Source organism: Hesperophylax consimilis, unplaced genomic scaffold (genome assembly GCF_061612785.1).
Source record: "Hesperophylax consimilis isolate HC1 unplaced genomic scaffold, BYU_Hcon_1.0 scaffold_103, whole genome shotgun sequence".
NCBI lineage: Eukaryota > Metazoa > Arthropoda > Insecta > Trichoptera > Limnephilidae > Hesperophylax > Hesperophylax consimilis.
The window spans coordinates 35,001-45,000 of NW_028301328.1; the positions used below are offsets into that span (position 1 = coordinate 35,001).

At 45.9% G+C, this 10,000-nt stretch overlaps 3 non-coding genes across 3 annotated transcripts in view; all 3 read left to right on the forward strand.

The window, feature by feature from the left end:
* Positions 1–5,307: 5,307 nt before the first annotated feature.
* On the forward strand, positions 5,308–7,247 carry LOC149408734 (small subunit ribosomal RNA). Its single transcript, XR_016305407.1, has one exon. It is a non-coding gene; the product is annotated as a small subunit ribosomal RNA (ribosomal RNA).
* A 329-nt stretch (positions 7,248–7,576) lies between these two features.
* Positions 7,577–7,738, forward strand: LOC149408735 (5.8S ribosomal RNA). Its single transcript, XR_016305422.1, has one exon. It is a non-coding gene; the product is annotated as a 5.8S ribosomal RNA (ribosomal RNA).
* A 409-nt stretch (positions 7,739–8,147) lies between these two features.
* LOC149408736 (large subunit ribosomal RNA) overlaps positions 8,148–10,000 on the forward strand; it is a 4,064-nt gene continuing 2,211 nt past the window's right edge. Inside the window, exon 1 of the ribosomal RNA XR_016305415.1 lies at positions 8,148–10,000. This exon is cut by the window's right edge and continues 2,211 nt beyond it. This is a non-coding gene — a ribosomal RNA (large subunit ribosomal RNA).

A 10,000-nucleotide genomic window follows, 5' to 3' on the forward strand; every position in this document is an offset into this window, starting at 1 on the left:
TCTATTTTTTTATCTACCGCATTCAAAAAGCACGTAGCTCTCGTGAGTTTATAAATAAATTAGTGCGGCTCGCTCTACTATATAGAAGACGTCATTGTTATGACGTCCTCGAGAGTGAGACTCTGGTACAAAAAAAAAATAATTGGGCCAGTATATCATTATTAGATAAGTGATCGTTTATTAGTTGAAAAAAATATTTAAGCAAAGCAATACCTCTACTTGTCTCTAGGGAGTGGTAATTGGTCATGCCTAATATATAAATCGATGGGTAAAGCCAAGGGTAACGTCCATAGAGCCGCGAGAATAAAAAAACCTTAAAAAAAATTTATGGACTCTTTCAATGCGTAAAGTGTATGTTAATTCATGTGGAGCGAGCCCAGATGATAACCGCAACAGAAGCGGTACATGATTACCAGAATGCCCATAAAGAATGTTTCATTACAGTTTCAGTTAAATTTAAAAGCAGTTTCCGAGTTGTTGCTCTGAAGGGGTACTGTCAGTACCTAAAACAGGGCAAGAAAGTGGTGGTTCTCCTCCAGAATGTTATTTTTTTTTTTTAACCGAATTTTCGAAAAAAAAAAGACGATGGAGACGTGTCCCGTATTCTGGTTAGGTTAGGGGTTAGTGACCGGATAAATCGTCAAAATCAAAATTCAACAAACCTTTAAACGGCGATGTGAGGTCATGAAAAGTGATGAAACAAAAACTAGGTTGAATAGGTTACGAGTATAAGTATTTAACCCAATTTTTGTTTCATCACTTTTAATGACTTCATATCACTTTTTCAATGTGTGTTCTGTTGTCATTGTGGTGATTTATCATGCAACCTGATTGCATTTATCGATTTTCTTTTAATTTTAATTAATTTATTTATTTATTTATTTCATCGACACTCGTGGCGGTTTTCGATAAACTTAGTGTGGCTTTCTTCAGTCGCCCTATGTATTATGATTATATATAAAATTTATGATCAATATGGTTCCATGCTAACTCAACACGGTGACTGTTCAACACACTTTTAAAAAGTGATATAGAATCATTAAAAACGATGATTTGTTTAAACCTAACCTAACCTAACCTTACCTAACCTAACCTAACCTAACCCAACCTAACCTAACCTGACCTAACCTAACCTACTTAACCCAGTAAAAAAAAGTTTTTGATTCATCACTTTCCATGACTTTACATAACTTTTTAAATATGTGATGAATTATCATTTTGATGATTTATCCGGTCGCCGATCAATATAATATAGAAACCCAACTTACGACTTGTAGTATGATATCGAAAAAAGAAATCAATTCACAAACCTTTCTTCTTTTTTTTCGTCTTTTGATGAGTTCAAAACATTGTAGACGATAGATGGCGTAGCGGTTTCGGGGAAAATTAGGTTTTTTGTTATTATTCTTCTTATGCTGTGTACCTAAGTGTCATATTTATGTGTGAATAAAAATTATAAATAATAATAATAGTAATTATTTATTTTTTGGAATAACTTTACTGAGTAAAACCTAATATTGTAATATTTAATTATCGAAGATAATATTAGCGAATTCTAAAAGAAAATCTGAAAGAGAAAAATCACCAAAATAATAAAAAAAAAAAAAATCAGTCCTAGATGTGACCGTATCCTTTTCTGATTTTTCTGTTTCAGATTTTCGTTTAGAAATCGGTAATATTGTCTTCGATAATTAATAAATTAAATAAATCATTTTCGTCAGGAGGTGAGGGAATGCAATTCAGAGCGGCGGGCGCGGGTAAAGCGCGGGAGTAACTGGAACGCACTTAACGGCCCTCAAAGTGTTTTCAAAATTTTCTTATTTAAAAATAAAATATTTATTTTTTTTAAATTTCAGAATCGAACTCATAACGTCATTTTTAGTGTAGAATAATAAATTTAGCCGCGGTTCGGTGCAGCGGGGCCGGCGATGAGTGGGATCTGATATCGAGTAGCGGCCGCGGGTGGACGGCGGGAGTAACTGCGACGCACCCGATGACGCCATTTGCCCCGGGCACGGTGTGATTTAAAAGAAAAAAAAAAAAAAAAAAACTTTTTTTTTGACGTATTTTATTTCAGAATCTAATTCGGAACGCCATTCTTAGTGTAGAATATTAAATTTAAAGGTTTCGGGAGCATTGGGACCGGAGCTGACAAGATCTCATTTCGGATGATAGCCGCGGGTAAACGGCGGGAGTAAACGGGCCGCACTTAATGGCCCTCAATGTGAAATTGTAATTTATTTATTTTTATAGATTTTTATTTCGGAATCTAATTCGGAACGTCATTCTTGCAGCGTAGAATAAAAAATTTAAATGTTACGGGAGCATTGGGACCGGAGCGGAGCTGAGAGGATCTCATTTCGGGTGGTAGCCGCGGGTAAACGGCGGGAGTAAACGGGCCGCACTTAATGGCCCTCAGTGTGAAAATGTTTATTTTTTAGTTTTCTTATCATGTATGTATGTATGTATGTATGTATGTATGTATGTATGTATGTATGTATAATTTAACATTTCGATAGTGAGAAGACGTGAGCGACGAGGGTAAATTTATTTTTTCGAGACCGAGCGTGAGCAGTCGGGCAGACGGCCGGAGATGAGGCGACGCGGCTCGCGCTACTGCGGCCGGTTCCGCGAGAGGCCCGACCGCCCGGGCGTCCGTCTGAGCGCAGTCGAGGAGTCGGAGCGGGCGCATCGCGGTCTGTAATAGTCGGTGAATTTGTTTTATTCGAATCCCTTTTAAAATCGTTTTCTTACTATGTATGTATGTATGTATGTATGTATGTATGTACTTATGTATAAATATACAAAAATCTCTTCACTTTATATGTTTTGTTATGATTTTTTTTTTCTCCTATTTACATATGTTTTAAAAGTAAAATTTTATTATTATTTTTTTACACTTCACAGACGAGTGTTTTTGGACTCTTGTAGAGGTAAAAATGTTAATTTTTAATTGAATATATTTTTAAAAAATGTACGTGTAAATATGAATTTATTTGATTTAATTTCAATGTCGTCTATTAAGTTTTCTTTTTTTTTTAACTCAACAGAATAAATGATATAATATAACAATTCTAAAATGTTGCCTAGTCTTGTGGGTGCCGGGTGAATTTACTTTATGTATCAGGTTAGGTTAGGTTAGGTTAGGTTAGGTTAGGTTAGGTTAGGTTAGGTTAGGTTAGGTTAGGTTAGGTTAGGTTAGGTTAGGTTAGGTTAGGTTAGGTTAGGTTAGGTTAGGTTAGGTTAGGTTAGGTTAGGTTGGGTTAGTGTAGGTTAGGTTAGGTTAGGTTAGGTTAGGTTAGGTTAGGTTAGGTTAGGTTAGGTTAGGTTAGGTTAGGTTAGGTTAGGTTAGGTTAGGTTTGGTTAGGTTAGGTTAGGTTAGGTTAGGTTAGGTTAGGTTAGGTTAGGTTAAGTTAGGTTTGGTTAGGTTAGGTTAGGTTAGGTTTGGTTAGGTTAGGTTAGGTTAGGTTGGGTTAGGTTAGGTTAGGTTAGGTTAGGTTAGGTTAGGTTAGGTTAGGTTAGGTTAGGTTAGGTTAGGTTAGGTTAGGTTAGGTTAGGTTAGGTTAGGTTAGGTTAGGTTAGGTTAGGTCAGGTCAGGTTAGGTGCGATTACAATTTTTGCAAATAGATAAATTGACAAAAATTTTTGCCATTAAAATTTATGCCAATAAAATTTTCTGCCAATAAAATTTGATGCCAATAAAATTTGATGCCAATAAAATTTTCTGCCAATATAATTTTATGCCAATAAAATTTTAGGCCAATAAAATTTTCTGCCAATAAAATTTGATGCCAATAAAATCTTCTGCCAATATAATTTTATGCCAATAAAAATTTTTTGCCAATACTTATTAGCAAAAAATTGATCTTTGTCAATGGAATTTAAATTTAAAAAAGTAAAATAAATACAAAACAATACAAGAACAACACGTCAACTCAACAGAGATCAAATGGGAAAATAATTCACCGACTCCAGATATTTTCATATCGGAGGGTTCGGCTCGGTAGAACTCCTAACGGGGCCTATAAATAAATCCTACAGATCCCTCAACATAAACATTTAAAAAAATCTTTTGTTATCCTACATGTATTCAAAATGACCGACTTTTGCATCTTTATATATAAATTTTTTGATAGATCTAATACGCCTAAATTTTTAATAAGAGAGCTAGGTATAATGCCGGTAGCCGAAATAACGAATGGTAATATTTTTATAGTCTGAGAATGCCAAATTCTTTTTTTCTCATTTCCTAAATCTGTGTATTTTCTTATTTTTTCACTAACAGATTTTTGAATATTACAGGAATTCGGAATAGCGACATCGATGATATAAGTTATTTTTAAAAATTTTGTCATGTAAAACTATATCGGTTCTATTATGACTAATCGCTCGATCTGTTAGTTATATATTTAGTTAGTTATGTTAGTTATTTATTATTATTATTATTATATCTATGTTAAGTTTTTATTTTTATTTGAAATATGTTCTTATTGTGTAAATTTGAAATAACTACGTACCTCTGTATTAAGTTTTTTTAAACTCACCGGGAACGGTCGGTCGGTATCATCGATTAAATGAAATAATTTAAAATTTCCAAAATGCGAATACGAAAGTAAGTGACGAGAGTAAATTTATTTACCGAGACCGAGCGCCTTGTGCCCGGTTTCGCGAGCCGCCCGAGGCCCGACGGCCCGGCCGCCTGCGCGCCTTCGAGGGGTCGGAGCGGGCGCATCGCGCTCGGCGCCGTCCCGAGCGAGAACGCGACCCGGCACAGCTTTGTGCCCGCCGAGTGTGGCGGGCTCTCGATGCACGGCGTTCGCAAACTGCGGCGGCCTATCGGTCGTGTCGGCGGTGTTATTTGCGAGAAACTACGTGACGCCCGCTTCTGCGCGGCGTTCGCGCTCATGTTTTGACTCTGGAGTTCCGCGCGAGCAGAATTTTCAAAAGCAAAGGCGGAGGATTTTATCCCCGTCTCACTGTTGCCTCGCCAAAGGCGTGCGCTTTCGGTGTACACGTTTTACGAATGGGAATTATAAATCGGACGATAGCGTCGTCGCGGGTGCGGTCTCTCTCTCTCGGGCGGGAGCCGTCCTACGCGCGCTTTCTTCGTTTGAAGCAAAAATTTTCCCGCGGAGCTTTCGTCTAGCGACGGTCGCCGAGCGGGAGAATATAGCGGTACGCATAATGAGCGTGACTCGTGCGGGTGACTCCGTCGCGTGTTCTTTAACGCCGTGTTGTCCGCGCCCTCTACGCGAGGGCGGGCCTCTGTCGTTCGGAGGATTAAAAACCCTCCGACGGTGGTGCAGCTCCCTGGTTGATCCTGCCAGTAATCATATGCTTGTCTCAAAGACTAAGCCATGCAAGTCTCAGTAAAAGCCGAATTAAGGTGAAACCGCGAATGGCTCAATATATCAGTTTTGGTTCCTTAGATCGTACACGGTTACTTGGATAACTGTGGCAATTCTAGAGCTAATACATGCAAACGAGGTTCTGACCGGTAACGGGAGGAATGCTTTTATTAGATCAAAAACCAATCGGCGGCGGGGTTCGCGCCCCGTCCGTCGCCATTCGAGATGACTCTAGATAACTTTGAGCTGATCGCACGGTCTAGCACCGGCGACGCATCTTTCAAATGTCTGCCTTATCAACTGTCGATGGTAGTTTATGCGACTACCATGGTTGTCACGGGTAACGGGGAATCAGGGTTCGATTCCGGAGAGGGAGCCTGAGAAACGGCTACCACATCCACGGAAGGCAGCAGGCGCGCAAATTACCCACTCCCGGCACGGGGAGGTAGTGACGAAAAATAACGATACGGGACTCGTCCGAGGCCTCGTGATCGGAATGATTACACTTTAAATCCTTTAATGAGGATCCATTGGAGGGCAAGTCTGGTGCCAGCAGCCGCGGTAATTCCAGCTCCAATAGCATATACTAAAGTTGTTGCGGTTAAAAAGCTCGTAGTTGAAATTGTGTCCTGCGGTGTCGGTCTACCGAATGCGGTACGACAGGCACGTCTGCGGGGCTTCTCGCCGGTGCGTCCACCGCCGGCGTGTGTCGGTCGGCCTCACGGTCGGCCGCGCACCGAGGCGGGCCGTCGCGGCTGTTTACTTTGAACAAATTAGAGTGCTCAAAGCGGGCTAACACTTGCCTGAATATTGTACGCATGGAATAATAGAATAGGACCTCGGTTCTGTTTTGTTGGCTTTCTGATACCAGAGGTAATGATTAATAGGGACGACTGGGGGCATTCGTATTGAGACGTTAGAGGTGAAATTCTTGGATCGTCGCAAGACGGACTAAAGCGAAAGCATTTGCCAAAGGTGTTTTCATTAATCAAGAACGAAAGTTAGAGGTTCGAAGGCGATTAGATACCGCTGTAGTTCTAACCATAAATGATGCCAGCCAGCGATCCGCCGAAGTTTCATAATTTTAACCCGGTGGGCAGCTCCCGGGAAACCAAAGCTTTCGGGCTCCGGGGGGAGTATGGTTGCAAAGCTGAAACTTAAAGGAATTGACGGAAGGGCACCACCAGGAGTGGAGCCTGCGGCTTAATTCGACTCAACACGGGAAAACTCACCAGGCCCGGACACTGGAAGGATTGACGGATTAACAGCTCTTTCTCGATTCGGTGGGTGGTGGTGCATGGCCGCTCTTAGTTGGTGGAGCGATTTGTCAGGTTAATTCCGGTAACGAACGTAACTCTAGCCTATTAAATAGACGTGCAACCGGTATCACGAGGGTCCGTGTGCGCGCGGCTTCGGCGTTCGCGCGTCGGGGTCGTGCGTTTCGCGGTCTTCACTACCGGCGTACAATGAAAATCTTCTTAGAGGGACCGGCGGTATATATAGCCGCACGAGATTGAGCAATAGCAGGTCTGTGATGCCCTTAGATGTCCTGGGCCGCACGCGCGCTACACTGAAGGGATCAGCGTGTCCTCCTTGGCCTAACGGCCCGGGTAACCCGATGAAACCCCTTCGTGATAGGGATTGGGGTTTGCAATTCTCCCCCATGAACGAGGAATTCCTAGTAAAAGCGAGTCACCAGCTCGCGTTGATTGCGTCCCTGCCCTTTGTACACACCGCCCGTCGCTACTACCGATGGATGATTTGGTGAGGTCTTCGGACTGGTGCGCGGAAGCTCTCACGGGCATCCGACGCGTCGGAAAGTTTGACCGAATTTGATCATTTAGAGGAAGTAAAAGTCGTAACAAGGTTTCCGTAGGTGAACCTGCGGAAGGATCATTTCCTGTGTTTAATGTTTGCGCTTTCCATGATATGAAATATTATTATGAAACAAAACATATATTATACATATATACCATAATCGAACGAATGCTAAATTACTGCGTCGGAGATCGCCCGAGGGCGCCGATGCGAACCGAGAACCGCCGGCGTCGAGCGGAGGAGGGCTTCGTCCTCTATCCGCTCGTCCGGTGAAATTTTACCCGTCGCCGTGAAGGCGGCGGTACAAAATTAATCTTTTTGTCGAATGGAATTATAAACATTTCGAAAACGCAAACCAAATTGTAAAAACCGAAAACTAAAACGTATCTATTTATGTTTGTTATCATTATTACCCTGAACGGCGGATCACTCGGCTCGTGGGTCGATGAAGAACGCAGCTAAATGCGCGTCAGAGTGTGAACTGCAGGACACATGAGCATCGACATTTCGAACGCACATTGCGGTCCGAGCAAGACGTAGTTTGTCGACGGACCACTCCTGTTTGAGGGTCGCGCACACAATGCGACCAGACTGTTCTCTCGCCCCCGTCCTCGGACGGGGGCGCGCAGAGCGAGCGTTGCCGGCGTCGCCGGGGCCCGCGCGCGTCGTCTCCTCGGAGACGCGCGCCGGGACCTCGGCGTCCGGTTAAATTTGACGAAGTGCTCTCTCGATGCGCGCGATTTCCGCTTGCGTTATACCAAACGCGGAGGAACGCGTGCGAGCCTTGAGCTAGCGACGACGCTGAAAACTGGGCAGTCTACCGCGCGAGCGGTCGGCTGTCCGGGGCGATCTTCGCGCTCTCGGCCGCGCGCACCTCCGCGGACGCTCGTCGGTTTCGCGCCCGCTTGACAGAGTCTGCACGGGCGAGAATACGCGCACACTTGCTTTGCGTACTTCTCGAATTTATAAAATTTTTGTTGTCGACCTCAAATCAGGAGAGATCACCCGCCGAACTTAAGCATATCAGTAAGCGGAGGAAAAGAAACTAACGAGGATTCCCCGAGTAGCGGCGAGCGAAACGGGAAGAGCCCAGCGCTGAATCCTGCGGCCCCGGCGGGCCGCCGGGAAATGTAGCGTTCGGGAGGAGAGTTATACATACACGCGCGGTCATTAGTCACGGCTGCCTGTCCAAGTTCATCTTGAACGGGGCCCGCTTACCCGCAGAGGGTGCCAGGCCCGTGGTGACGGTAGCCGGCCGCGACGGTCTCTCTCCCTAGAGTCGGGTTGCTTGAGAGTGCAGCCCTAAGTGGGTGGTAAACTCCATCTAAGGCTAAATACTACCACGAGACCGATAGCGAACAAGTACCGTGAGGGAAAGTTGAAAAGAACTTTGAAGAGAGAGTTAAAGAGTACGTGAAACCGTTCAGGGGTAAACCTGTGGAACTCAAACGAGCGAACGGGGAGATTCATCGTGTCTTCCGTCGGGGCTCGCGCCTCGCGCAAACCTTCGCCTTCGGCTTTCGGGTCGGGGCGGTGGGTGCGCGGGTGCGCCGTCAGGCTCCCGGAGCGCGTGCACTTCTCCCTTAGTATAACACCGCGACCCGTCGCGCCGCGGTCGAATGCGCCGTGCGGTTGACCCGTCTCGCTCTGCGAGGCGGAGCCGCGGTGTCCACGGCCGCGGCGTACATTACGCAGCGACGGTAGAGAACGAGGATCGCGTCCGCCCCTCGCGGGCGTCCGTCGCGCTGCAGCGGCGTCCTTCGCGTGGCCCCCGGCGTCTAGTGCGTCGCGGGTGTCGCGCGTCGGGTGTCCGTCGTTAGCGGCGCGCTCTCGGACGGGACGCGTCCCGGTCGGCGGTGGTTTTGTTTTGGGCACTCACAGGACCCGTCTTGAAACACGGACCAAGGAGTCTAGCATGTGCGCGAGTCATTGGGAACACTGATAAACCCAGAGGCGAAATGAAAGTGAAAGGCCGGCCTCGAGCCGGTCGCAGGGAAGATGCGCGGGCGTCGTCAGACGCCCCGCCGCATTCCCGAGGCGTTTCGAGAAAGCCCCCGTGCGATTATCGAGACGCACTGAGAGCGTACACGCTGGGACCCGAAAGATGGTGAACTATGCCTGGTCAGGTCGAAGTCAGGGGAAACCCTGATGGAGGACCGAAGCGATTCTGACGTGCAAATCGATCGTCCGAACTGGGTATAGGGGCGAAAGACTAATCGAACTATCTAATAGCTGGTTCCATCCGAAGTTTCCCTCAGGATAGCTGGCGCTCGAGAAACATGACGGTTTTCGGACCGCCATTCGCACAGTCTCATCCGGTAAAGCGAATGATTAGAGGCATTGGGGCCGAAATGGCCTCAACCTATTCTCAAACTTTAAATGGGTGAGATCTCCTTCTTGCTCGAAGATGAAGTAGGAGCTCGGATGGGAGTGCCAAGTGGGCCAATTTTGGTAAGCAGAACTGGCGCTGTGGGATGAACCAAACGTCGAGTTAAGGCGCCCAATGAACGCTCATCGGATACCATAAAAGGCGTTGGTCGCTCAGGACAGCAGGACGGTGGCCATGGAAGTCGGAATCCGCTAAGGAGTGTGTAACAACTCACCTGCCGAAGCAACCAGCCCTGAAAATGGATGGCGCTGTAGCGTTCAGCCTATACTCGACCGTTGCAGGCAAGCGGGGCGTTCGTGCGGCTCCGGCCGTGCGATCGTTTTGAAGCCGCAACGAGTAGGATGGCCGCGGCGGTGTGCGCAGAAGGGTCTGGGCGTGAGCCCGCCTGGAGCCTCCGTCGGCGCAGATCTTGGTGGTAGTAGCAAATACTCAAGCGAGGTCCTTG